Raw genomic sequence first — 13898 nt, forward strand, 5'->3', positions numbered from 1 at the left:
GTAGGGACCAAAGAAAACTAAAAGTCCTCATTATCTGTAGAAACTTCTCATGCTGAAGATTTTTCTGGAGGTAATGCCCCTCTATTTTTTTTTTTTTTAATTCTCAGCAGGTAACTTGCTACATAAGAAAGAATATAGATGAGCAGTCGTGTCCTTGGAGGAGTCAGGTGTCCTGCAATGCAGTTTCTCCAAGGACTCTCTCACTCCTAGACCTCTGTTCCATTGAGACCTTCTTAGCTACGGGCTAGAAGCAGGGGACGCTTGCTAGAAGGATGAGGCAGGTCCTCCACCCAGCAATAATCTGGGGAAGTCAATCAGCCAGAGACTAAAAGAACCCCCTGCTGGAGATGAATGTGGCTGAGAAGCAGGACACAGGGAAGAAGCATAGGAGCAGGTTGGGAGGGAGCAGAGATTCTGAACAGCTCTCCTGTGAAGACCCCTGGATTTGAAACTCAAGTTCCTGGTGCCCCTTTAGTCTTTGAGCAGAAGAGATCCCTCTTCTAGGAGCAGGACTGCATTTCTAGGATCTTTCTTGGCTTAAAGCCAGACTGATACAGCTCCTCCCTGTCTTAAAGGTAGATGTTGTCCTCTTTACTGATGGGTCCAAGCCAGGCGGCCTCAAGACAGGAAGCTGTATGGGGAATGGAGTGGTGGGTGAGCCCAATGAGCAGTGGCCGGGAGGTGGGAGAGGTGATGGAGCCTCTCCCTTCTCTTCTCATGAGGTTGGTCTTGCACACGAGCTCCAGAGGAGGTCTGAGATGGCTCCGGTACAGGCTGAAAGCTTCCATGAGCAGTTCATCAGCATTACCTCAAAATAGAGAATCCTTCAGGCATCTGGGTGGCTCAATCGGTTAAGCGTTCCACTCTTTGATTTCAGTCCAGGTCATGATCTCAGGGTTATTGGATCGAGCCCCGTGTCAGGATCTGCACTCAGCCCGGAGTCTGCTGGAGATGCTCTCTCTCCCTCTGCCCCTCCCCCTGCTCTCAAATAAATAAATAAATAAAATCTTTAGAGAATCCTTGGAGGGTTGGTGTGAATTAGGTATGTCAGATTGCTTTTTTGCTGAGCTGCAGTGAGAAATACCTGGGAGTTTGGGAAGTTGGGTGTTGTGGGGGAGATGGCAGAAGGAACGTGCAGATAACAGGGTGATTTGGGTGCTGCTTGGGGCTCAGACTGACCTGCTAGGAAGGCTCCAGGAATTATTTGTGTTGAGACAGCCTCAGTGGCAGAGAGTGGCCTCAGCTGATGGGGCAGAAATGTCCTGGGGGAGCAGCAGGACAGTCCTGCCCGATGAGGACTATGCCTGGTCACGCCAAGGTGGGAATGTCGTGACCACAGCTACCACGCAGCGGAGTGCAGGTGTGTGTGACTAGAAAGCTGTTTGGAAATCCAGATTCTACACCACCCAGGGGCACTACCAAGTGAAATTTGTGTCAGCGGGATTGACGGGTTTTATACCGTGTCTTGAGACTTCCCTGGGAGGGTGAATCAGCACCTTCCCCGGTTGGACCCATCGGTAAGTGATTTAGCCCATAATTTCTTTCCAGGCGCAGGACTTATTACTCATGATTACCTGCTCCCTGTCAGATGTGGTAAATGTAATTTAAGCTGCTGGGTAGGCTAAGGGGTGTTTTCTTTCATCAGGTTTTATGAATCTTGCCTTTAATCCTATCCCTTTTATTCCGTGCCTCCTTCATCCATCCCGGGGAGGTCCTTGCAGTGCCTACCGTCCCCAGCAGCAGCTGGTACTCCCTGGAGCTGGGGCTTCTGCGGGGTTTCACGTGACAGGTGCCCCGACGCTTACCCACCCAGAGACAGGGAGGCATCCAGGAGAGGATGACTTAAGGACTAATTTGAGTATTCCAAAAGGGAAGGGACAGCAAGAGGTAACATTGCTTCCTAAAGACAGTTTTCTTTGAAAGTTCACACTCTCAAATGCTCCATTTCCATCTCGGAATCAGCAACTATCAAAGAGCTGCCTCAGCTCATTAAAACTCCCCTGCACTTGTTCGTTTCCCACTCGGCGCACACGGATTCCTCCATCAGGGTCCAGCAGTGCCTCTGTGCAAAACCTGTCCCTCTCCTGTCTTGTGCCTTCACACAGAAGAGATGCAACGTTAGCCTTCCCTTTTGACTTTGTTTTCTTTTCTCCTTTCCCTTTTAGAGAAGCTGACTGGTTCCTTTCCTCTTAGGGTGGTTGGGGCCTCCAAGCTTGTCTACAGAACAGCAAACACAGAGGTATTTTGAGGAGGATGTGAAGAAATTTAAAAGGCACACATTCTTCCCCTGAAGCACAGCGTCTCCCTTGCCGATTGTCCCTCTGGTTGCTTTCCTTAGTGCCTGGAAGGATGTCAGGGCTGGGTTTGACCATAAAGGAGGCATAGTCCTCTATTCCTGCTGCAAGTGGTTATAAATGCATAATTTAAACCTCTACCTTACCTCCTTTCCCCCAAACTCTGATAATCCAAAATAAACTCAGCACTTGCGCACTGGCTCAGGGTGCTCAAATATGTTCATATCTCCTTTATTTTTCTGATTAAAAAAGACACCTCAGCTCTACTTTATTACCAAGAGGTCTAGCATCTTCCACTGGAATATGCCTCCTTCCATTCTCATCGAAGAGTGACAGAGTTCTACTTCCAAACCCTTTCTGCTTCCCGTGCCAGGCAAAGAGAGAGCATGAAGCTAGGACCAGCTCATCTGCCTGTGGTTTTAGGTGCTGCCTCATGGTGTCGCTGTTGAGAACAACCCAGAGGATGCTTGGTTTGGTGGCGGTGCCCTTCTTGGCCATTCTGCACAAGCAGCAGAGGTGCTGCATCCTTGGGCACCAGGTAACTTCATTCATACTCAGTCCATAGCCTCTGTTTCCCAAAGCATGGCATGTTGCCCTGGGGGTGGGGCCCTAAGACCGTCTGGCCAGAGCCAGCCCACCAACTAAGACATCCCCTTAACTGGCAGTACATTCCCAAGTGGATGTTACAATGTTGCATTTCCTTCCTTCCTTTCTTTCTTCGTCCCTCCCTCCTTCCTTCCCTCCCTCCCTCCCTTCCTTCCTTCCTCCTTTTAAAAAAATTTATTACGGTAAGAGCATTTGTCATGCCATCTACCCTCTGAACAGATCTTTGACTGCACAATGCAGTGTTGTCATCTGTAGGCACCATGTTGTACAGCTCTCTAGAACTCATTTATCTTGTATAACTGATATTTGTATACACTGATTAGCAGCTCCCTGCTTCCCCTCCCCCATCCCTCAGCAACTGTAATATATTCTTTGCTTCCATGGGTTGGATGATTTTAGATACCTCGTGCAAGTGAGATCATGCAGTGTTTGTCCTTCTGTGACTGGCTTACTTCACTTAGCATAAATTCCTCCAGATTCATCTCTGTTGTCTCATTGTGGAAGTTCCTTCTTTTTAAGGTGAAACAGTGCTTGGTCAGGGATATCTCATTCCTTCTGGAAAGATTCTGATAATGCTGAACCTCAAAAGAGAAGGTATCAGGGTCTCTGTGCCCTCTATACCCCATCCACTCGCTCATCCTGGTGCCTTGGCTCTGTGTCCCCCATAGTTTCCAGGAATGGTGGTTTTGATCAGGTCACCGAGTATATGATTCTACCTTTTCCCAGGGACTGAGGATGCTACAATTGTGTCCTGGAGACCTGGTTTTTGTTGTGATTAGTTTTGTTTGTTAGCAGAACCAGGAAGGTCTCTCTGATACAGTTCCGGAAGAATAGCATATGCAAAATCCTGCCCTAGCCAGCACCACTCTCCACCCTGGGGCTGAAGCTGTTATACTTAGAGGAAATGTGTTGTTGTTAATTTATTAACTGGACAGTTGAGAAACACATCACAAAACCATCCAGCAGATTTCTGCTCCAGTAACTTAACTTGGTCCGACGGGTGTTAGTGCACCTTTAAGAGGCGAGGAGCATTTCATTTGCTTGGAATCAGATCCTCTCTGCACAGTAAACTATAGATCTTAGAGATCAAGGACATCCTCCACAGCTTGGGCTGCATTCCTGAGTTGAAAACTGGCTTCTATATTACTATATCTGGGCTTGTCTCGACATGCGGCAAACACAGGAGAAAATGGCTCAGAGGATAATTAATGCCTAAAACTAGCTGGGTAGATTAATTTGGTGCTTAATTTTATTTTACGCTGATTCATTCACAAATGGAAATCAGCAATTAGACAATGCAAACTTTTGAACCATGGAAAGAAAGGTTTGGGAATATGAGAAAATACAAGTAAAACATTTTCCAGTTCATTTGAGCAGTTTTTATTTCAAATGATTACATGGGTGTCTTTAGCAATGCATCCACAGTGCCGAACGGCTAGGTTTTTGATGTGTCACCCAGACTGTGTGTTGGAAACCACTCCCCCCCCCATTCCTGAGGGGGGAGCTCCTGTGTGTGTGCAACGGATTCATCAGGATCCTGAGAGAAGAGCAAGGCTGTCCTCCGACCTCTGCCGCTGCCTTCTTTGAGTTCAGCAGGTGGGAGGAGCATGCTTCTTGTCGGGTCCTCCAGCTCCCCAACCTCCCCCCGCCTAGCCTGTGCACGGAGGAGGCAGGCGGCCAGTCCACACCAGCAAAGCAGTGTCAGAGTTCGCCATCGTTCTGCCTCACAGGGATAACCTGAGCCGTGAATCAGGCGGGAGCCCCTACAACTTGCTCTATCTTGTCACCTCGTATCTCTTTCCTTATCTCTCCTTTGGCAGAGGTGGGTGTGGAGCCATTTGTCTGCAGCTGCTGGAGCCTGTCGCTAAAAAACTGCCCGTCTAGATTTACACCACATCCTGTCTCTCTCCTGCCCTCCCCTTCCCTGCGCCTGCCCAGAGCTCAGAGTCTCTGCCTCACCTTCTTAGCCCCTTCCTTCACCTGCCCATGTCCTCAGCAGCGTCACTTTTGCCACTCTTGGCCCCGAGACAGAAAGAATCATTTCTTTATATTTGCACATTCTGTCAGTTACTCGATCTGCATGGACAGATGGAGTCTTGGCACCAGAACCATGGTTTACTGTCTTAGAGGATGAAGGTGGGTGGAAGAGGGATGGAATTGAGTCTGCCCAGGAAGCCCAAAGAGAGAGCCCCATGTTTCTTTGGGGGGCGAGGTGTCATAGCGGAAGCTCTCAGGAGCCAAGGGCCTCGGTGAGTGAGAAGCAGGGAGAGTCCAGCAGAAGGAAGGCTCTCGGTTTGGGGAGGTTGCAGTGGTGAGGGTGGGAGGTAGCGGCCTAAAGACTGTCCTGGAGGGAGAAAGATCTGTGTGATATGAAGATTGGGACCCTCCAGTGCCATGTTGAAGTATTAACTTTGTCCATTGAAGTTTTATGAAGGAGCATAACCAGCTGGGCCTCAGAGGGCTCCTGGGTGGCAGAGTGGAGGGGGATCAGCTTGGGAAGAGTCCAGGACGCAGGTGGGAGGTTCTTACGGTGGACCAGGATGAGAGGTGACCAGGAGAAGAGGGTGATAGTTGGGAAGCTCAAGGCACCATGGAAGGGAGAACTTGAGGGTTTACTGAGAGCGCTTGGCATAGACAGAGGCTAATGGGGGTCTCTCCAGCCTGGTGACCAGGCAGATGATGGTGTCAGTAGCCAGGATGGGGAACAGGAGAAGGAGGGACGGACTTGTCTCTTGGGTTGGAGGCAGGGGAAGAGGACCATGAATTGCTTGGACCATGCTGTGTTGGAGGGGTGTGTTCTTTGGGACTCTTTTGGTCCATGAGAGAAACTTAGCTTAAGCAGCTAGGGCAGAAGAGCCGAGTTGTGTTGACCCAGGACTGGCAGGCAGGGTAATTGGATGTGGCCAGGATGGCGGGCACAGTGTCATTGGAGCTACACTGTCACCTTGCTGCTCCCTCTGCTCGCTTCCTTCTCATCCTGTTCCTCAGTGAGTGCTGCCTCCGTAACCTCAACGGACATGTCCTGTCACCTCATAATCAAAGACAGACTCTTCCCCACTGTAACCTGTGAGAAAAATCCTGGGCAAGGACGTTGATTGGCCTTGGTTGTGGCATGTGCCTGTCCCTGGACGAGCCACCGAGGCAAGAGGGAATGTATACTTTGGCTTAGTCAAAGCCAGGGTCGGCAGAGTCTACTACCAGAGTCAGGGAAGGAGTGCTGGCCTCAGAAAAACAAGACAGAGTCTGCAGTGCACGGGGATGTCCGTGTTCCACATGGAGTTGGAAGGCTTGTGCAGAGAGGCGCTCAGAAGTAAAGGCACAGTCCTTTCAGTGGCCCCAAATCCCCACATGAACTGTCCCTCTGCCCTTACCTGTCTGGCCTCTTCTCCAGCCATCCTGCCTTGACTACCTCTGCTTCAGCCACGCTGGTCCCCTTGCTGTTCCTTGAATATATCAGGCATGTCCCCCCACCCAGGGCTTTCTTTGCTCTAGCTGTTCCCTCCACTAGAACCACTCTTTCCCCAGATGCTCCCAAACTCCCACACCTCCAAGTCTTCTTCAATCTCATTTTAATGAGGCTCACACTGGCCCCTTATTTAATGCTGAATGTCCCTGCACATTCCCAATCCCCTTATCTTGCTCTCATTCTTCTTCAAAGTACTGATCACCTTCTAACACTCTATGTGATTTACTTACTTGTTTTGATTATTGTATGCCTCTTCTCTTCACTGGAATATAAGTTCCATAGTTAGGATATATCTTTGATACATCCTGAGTGCCTAAAATTGTGCCCATGCTTACTAAATATTTGCTGGATAAGTAAATGAATGAATACATTTAAAACGGGGACAGCCAGTGGAACGATGAATGGATCTCAGAGAACGGGCTGGGGGTAGATTCAACATAGAGGTTGTTGAAGATATATCATAGGATTTATTCCTCAGGGAAGGGGGGTAAGAAGAGAAATAGGCCAAAGACTGAACCTTAAGAACACCAGGTTTATGGTAAACATGTCTAAAGAGGCCTTATAGAGGTAGGAAGTTAGAGAGTTGGAAAATCAAAGACCTCCACAAAGCTGAGGGAGAATAGAATTTTAGGAAGAAAAGTGTGGTGATCATGGGTGTCAGTTACTCAGAGGGAAAGGGAGTAGAACTCAGAGTGACACTGGTTTTAGCACAGAGGAAATCTATCCATCCACACAACCACCCACCTATCCATCCATCCATATATGCATCTACTCACCTATCTGTCCATCTACCCACCTATCTGTCCATCCGTCCATTTATCCACCCACCCTTCCATCCACCCATCATCCATCCACCCCACCTGTCCATCCATCCATCCACCCACCTACCCATCCATCCATTCGTACCTCTACCCATCTACCCATAGATGTCTCTCCATCCATCCACTCACCTGCCTGACCATCCATCCATCCATCCATCCACACACCCATCCATGCATCCTCCCACATGTCTGTCCATCCATCCATCTGTCCATCAGTCCATCCATCCATCTGTCCATCCATCCATCTATGCATCCACCCACTCATCTGTCCATCCATCCAGCCAGCCAGCCAGCTGGCCTTCAGTTATTGTGCCAGGAGTAAAGATCCAGCTTCTCATCTACCATGCAGAGAGGAAGGCAGGCACACACACACACACACACACACACACAGTCATTATAGCCTGGTGTGGTAGTCTGTGGTCAGAAGGGTACAAAGTGCTAGAGGAGAACAGAGGTGAGAACAGCCAACCCAGCATGGTGGGTCAGCATGGCTTCCCGGAGAAGCTGCCATCTGAGCTGGGCTGGAAGGATGAGCAGCCTGGGAGAGAGGAGCTCAGTTGTCATGGGACAAAGACCCAGGCAATGAGGAAGGCATGGATGTAAACAACAACCTCTTTACCAGGCCTCGATGATGAGCAGCACTGGGCACACTGCACAAGTGTGGGTTCTAATCAGCTCAGCTGCCCTGCACGGGGACAGCCAGTGGAACGATGAGCCCAGGGATTGCCCAGCTCCCACAGGGAGGAGGTGGGGGTCAACCAGGTCTTGCTAACTCTGAAACCTGGTTTCTGTCATTTTTTTCCAAATGATTGTCTTTCATGACAAGAATACAATGTTCTCACACTGTCCAGACTTACTGTCTTTAGTTCCAGACAGGCAGAATGATCATCCCGGCCGGCCTTTGAATCCAGACGCACTTTATGGCTCAGTAACTAAGACAGCACCAGTTTTAAAGACAGTTTTCGCAGACAGTTAGGACATAATGTCCATCAGAGCCTCTTGGCATCATTTTTAAAAAAAATCTACTCAGGTAATACATACTCATTAAGTTCTTACTTTATCTAATTTCCTTTTGAGCACTCATTGCTTATTACAAAGTGGTTTCTTTGTGACAGCTCACTGATTACAAGAATCATTTCTACAAATAAGAAAAAATCCTCTTGCACCGCACTGGTTTATTCTGATTATTATTGTTATTATTATTATTAACTCAGTCATTCAGTCGGGGCACATTTATTGAGCACAGTCTATTTGACCTCAAGGGTTCTAGACGTGTAAGTCATGTGCCCGTCACCCAGCAGCTCCCCCTTACCCAGTTGGACTCCATAACTCCCTGCCAACTGTCTTGGGAGTTCAGGGTCCTCGACCCTCTACCTACCCCACGGCAGCAGAAATCAGGGACCTGGCTGTGTATCTCATGGGAGATGAATTCTTTGCTGTCACGGAGTGACAACAAGCTCTAAATAATCCACGGTTATGTCACCAGGTTGGAGTCATCCAGGTGTTTGCCTTCCTACCTTCTCCTTGCCCTGTGGCCATGTCATTAATCAGAGGAAAACCTCCATTTTGTGAATTGCATCTTGACCGCAGCATGGGTAAAAGGGGGGGCGGGTAGATGAGAGATGTGGACTGATTCCTGGAAGTGCTGAAGTGGAGGGCCCAAGATGGCAGACCACCTTGTCTGAGACTGCCGGCAGCTGAGAGGACCCCAACTGATCCCCTCTGCTCCTCTGTGCACGTTGCTCCTCTTCAGAGGGGACCCTTCTGCTCTGCCCAGCAGCCATGTCACATACTAAGACCCATGAAGTTCACCAGCAAGTAAACTGGCTTCCTCCTCAAGCCAATCTAATCCCAACCACATAGAGTCTTTGATGTCTTTTTGTTTTTAATTCCAAAGGAAAGGGTTGCTTCCATTTCATACAGCTTCTTTTGCAAATGAGTTTTATCCACTGGGCAAAGAATGGGAAAAGGGGAGACCTCAGTATTCCTGGGGGCACTGCCCTCTCATCCAGACCAGTAGCTTTTGGGGGTCAGTAGCATCCCATGCTGACCAGCATGCTGAGCGCATAAGCTGAGACTGTTCCCTCTCTGTCCTTGCCCTCCACAGGAGACCAAGATTTCTCTTGGTCATGCACAGTCTGCAGCTGACAGAAGTACCCATAGCCCATGACCGAGAGCGGTCTCATTTTTGTGGGAGGAAATCTGCCCCCTCAGTTGTCGGGTAGCTATTGGGTAGGGGTCGGGCCAGGGTCTCGCAGCCAGGCTTGGAGTCCTGCTCCACCCAGGAGACCCCAGACCCCCACTCAGGCATTTCCCTAAGATAGGTATCCTGCAGTCACCTTGGCATTTACATTTCTATGGAGTATTTCCAATTCAGTGAATGGGAAATTGCTCTGTAATTTCCAAAAGCAATTAATTATGCAGAAAATCTTGCATCCAAGGAAAACAAGAATTTAAAAGAACCATCAATGTGAAAAGTAGCACACCAGCTGGAGTTGGGACTTTTTTTCTCCTTCCCCTGTGGTTGTCAGTGTCGTGGGTGAATGAGGTGGACCTGGGTGGGCATCCTGGTTCTCCTGGTTGGAGGAAGCGGGCAGCTGGAGGCCTCAGTCTGGCATTTGTAAAGGAAGGTGGGGATTCCATCCTCCCCGGGCAGCTCTAGGGACGAAAGGACATATCTATGCAAATGAATCAGCAGGGTGCCTGCCACCTAACACCGCGAACAATAAATATGTCCCTCACTCTTTCCATAAGCTGTTATCATAGAGGACAAAGAAGCTTAAATCCCAAATGTAACATACCCTTCCCCCCAATAGCAGGCAGAGACCTTTAAAGTAGGCTTGGTGGGTGGAGGGGGTAGATTCTTACTGCTTTACACTTCTGTGCACCCACAGCGTTAAGCAGCGCGTGGAAATGTCAACGCCGTTAGGGGAGATGATGTTGCTAAGCTTTACACGTCACCATCTTTCCAGTGTTGCACCACCAGGGAAAAGTAGGGGGTAGAGGCGGGGGCGGACAAAGTCCAGAGGTGTTTGGAGCATGTGTCATCTCAAGAACATTCCTGTCCCGAAGAGACAACTACTGACATACAAAGATAACCCAGTGAGACACGAGGTGGCCACGAGACCGTTGGGCCCCAAGTGTTAGATTCACTATTGTTGGGCAGTGGGGTGACCCCTGGCAGCCTCTTGGGCCAAGGTTCTGTCTCCCGAAGAGACAACTACTGACATACAAAGATAACCCCGTGAGACACGAACGGAGGTGGCCACGAGACCGTTGGGCCCGAAGTGCTAGATTCACTATTGTTGAGACTGAATGGGCAGTGGGGTGACCCCTGGCAGCCTCTTGGGGCACGTGCTGCTTCAGTGACCCAAAGTAGCCGTGAATAAAGGGTTCTTAGAGGTGCGTGGGTCTGAGTCAGTGATGTGAGCGACGCAGCAAAGGGCAGTGACTGACTCAGTACCACTGAGACTGATCACTGGTGGTTCTGTGCTCTGAATCATCCTGTCAGCCCATTAGGAAGCAAGCCACAACTGGGGGCAGAGTGGCTTGTTGTGCAGGACTCGGGAGCCCAGACTTGCACAGCCAGGGACAGCATGACAGGAATGCGCAGATGACGGTGACGGTGATGAGGAGGATGATGAGGAGAGCAGCATTTGTGTGACATTTACTGTGTGCCAGGGACTGTGCCAAGCCCTTCGCCGCACCCCCCGAAGCGGGGCTGTCACTAGCCCCGGTCTCATGGATGAGGAGGTCGCCCAGATGGAGCCAGTGACGAGAGCCGGGAGGGCCTGTGGGCGACAGCGCCAAGGTTCTGTATACGCTGTGCTGCCCGCCTCTGGGGCGAACTGAGCACCTCTTGCAAACCGCGCACAGAGTTTTTCCTAAGACGCTGAGCGTGTGTGGAGTTGGATACGTGAGGGGACACTCTTTTCACAATTGAGTCCTCTTAAAACAAAAATTTCAAACTAGAGACCTTTGGATCTCGTCAAGATAGGGCTTAAGTGCCCCTCAACAAACATATTTCACTTCTCGTTAAAACAGTGGTTTTCTAGCTTTTTGGTTTCGGGAGTCCTTCACACTCTTATAATTACTGAGAATCCCAAAGGGTCTTGTTGGGGGGACGGGAGGATAAATCTATTGGTACTATATTGGGAGTCAAAGCTGAAGAAAGGTTTACATATTTAGTACTTCATTTAAAAATAACATCAAGAAAAAAAAATAACACCAAGAAGCCCAGTACGTTACTCAAAATAACAGAACATACTTTTATTGAAAATCACTGTATTTACAAAAACAAAAAATGTAAGGCCAAGTATGGCACTGTTTTATACTTTTCCAATCTAGTGATCGCCTGCAAGACACCTGGGGTCTTATATCTGCTTAGGCGTTCAGTTTGTTGCAGGATCCCCCATCGTGTGGCTTCTGGAAAAACCAGGTCCTCTCCTGAGAACATGGGAGACAGAAAAGTAAATAAGAACTTAGTATGGATAGGAAAACAGCTTTGACCTCACGGGCCCTAAAAGGCTGAGATCGCCAGGGTCCCTGAGCCTCACTTTGACAACTGCTGCCCTAGAAGGACCAGAATAGTCTTGGGCTAGAAGACGTGTGCGTGCACAAACGTTCCCACAGCATCCTTGAACTAAGACATGCTGAGTGTGTACCCAACCCGTTCAGCTCCAGCAGGTCAGAATGGTGAGGTTGGGGGTGGGGTGAGTGGGAGCCGGGTGCCAGAGCCCTTCTAGGTGGAAATTATACTGATCCCCGCAAAACTGCTGACTCCCATCAGCCATCACTCCGGGGCTGTGTGGCAGGCTGGCGTGCCTGGCCCCGCTGGGTCTCGCGCTCCGAGAGATGCCCTCTTGACGGGCAGCACCTTCACAGACAGCCCTCCCTTCTCTGTTCTAGCATGCCAGAGGAGCTCCGTGTCGCGTTCTGCTCAGTCAGGCAGAACTCTAGGCTGACGTGTAAAATCCGTCTGTGTCCAAGACTCAGTGGTACCTTCCTCTCAGGTAGGCGCTCATGCCACAGGTAAACCTCTGCTCCTTGGCATGCTGGGTGGGGTGATACGCCTTGATGTGATCATTTGCCATGGCGAGAGCTACAGGATTTTAGTGACATTGGACCTGAGAAAACCCTTAGAGTTACAAATGGCAGGAACCTGGAAGTTTGAGGGTTTTTTGTGAGCACTCAGCAGTTGAAATTCCTACTGGAGAGTTGGCAGGCTCCATCTGACAGCTTTGAACTTCTTAGGATGGAGGTCTGGGGAGAGAGAATGCCCTCTCTCCAAGAGTATTCACTCCTGCAAAGGATCTTGACCCTATCCTGCTAGAAAACCTTTCTCTGGAAATAGACAAAAGCAAATGGGAACTACCTCTTCCACGTTCCAGGTTCAAAAATTCCAGTGAAAACATTTTTAGCTAAAAATAAGGCATATGGCTTGAGAAGACATGTTTTTTGCTTTGCATACTGGCTGGTGGTCGGCTCGTTCACTGGCTCAACAGGACTGGAGTGCCAGGTGCTTTGAGGGACCCAGAGAGTCAGAGACGAGCGAGCCATCTGAACAGAGTGGATGTGCCCAGCAGCAGGAGGAGAGATGGGCTCAGGGACCTCTCCCAGGTACCATTGCTTTGTAGCAGTGCTTCTCCAACGTTAGCCTGCATTGGGATCAGTTTCTGATTCATGAGGTCTGAGGCGGGGCTTGATAACTTGCCTTTCTAGAGCATTCCCGGGGATGCTGCTGGAGTCTACACGTGGCCAGAGAGCCACGAGAATGTTGACCAAGTGACACTGGCTGAGGGCCTTGCCCTGTTCTCAGAAGGGTCCGCGAAGCTGAGGATGAGAAGGAGCAGGCAGCCAGATTGGACTTGTGGGGCAGTGAGGAGGGGGCATAGGAGAGGACAGCACCTTGTGGCTGAGGTGTGGGCTGTCAGCCCCGTGGTGACAGTGGCAGGATGAGAAGTGCCGCACTACCGTCCAGCTCGAAATGGAAGGCTGTGGGGATCCACTGTGAAAGGCTCTGATACCGCCCCCCCCACCCCGGGTACTAGTGCCTTAGAAACATGAAACAGCAGGTATAATCAAGTGGATTATCAGGAGCCTCGGTCAAGCAGGGCCAGACCCTGCATGGAAACGGGACTTCCGCTGGGTTCCGAAGCCACCTGAGACCAGCACACCTGCCCACACGGACAAGGGACACCTCACCTAGCTTCCTCAAGAGGCGCTCTCCCATGTGGGTTGGAACAGAATCTGGTGGACAGGCAGTATTTGGTGGCACCTCTTGTACACCCAGGAAACACCCCTTCTGCTTTCTCTGAGCCTGGGGATGCTGGGGCACAGCCTGGAAAACCCCAGGCCTGAGGCTTTCAGGGCGGACTCCCAAGGATGCATCAGCATCCAGGCACGCAGTGCCAAGAGTGCTCATCTTCAGCTTGGTAGTCTGACCCCAGCCAGCACAGTGCCTGGCCCAGACTGCAGATGGCTCCCATCAGGCACCCACTTCAATGACCACAGTCATTATACACCCTCAGTGCAAGTCACTGGGTGTGAGGTGGTGGCCATGTGAGACAGGGTCAAGGGCAGAGATACGGTTCCTTTGGGATATGGCGTCTGGCCTCCCACCACCGAAATCCTCCACTTTCCCTCTCTTATGATCAGCAGCGAGCTAGGGTGAGACCACACTGTGTACTGTCCATGCCTAGGTTCAAGGAG

General features: G+C 50.1%; 1 protein-coding gene across 3 annotated transcripts in view; it reads left to right on the top strand.

The window, feature by feature from the left end:
• Window positions 1-13898, top strand: part of GFRA1 (GDNF family receptor alpha 1) — a 208625-nt gene that overhangs the window by 147978 nt on the left and 46749 nt on the right. The window lies entirely within an intron of this gene.

The sequence above is a fragment of the Leptonychotes weddellii genome, chromosome 6 (assembly GCF_054177405.1).
Source record: "Leptonychotes weddellii isolate Sample4059 chromosome 6, ASM5417740v2, whole genome shotgun sequence".
NCBI lineage: Eukaryota > Metazoa > Chordata > Mammalia > Carnivora > Phocidae > Leptonychotes > Leptonychotes weddellii.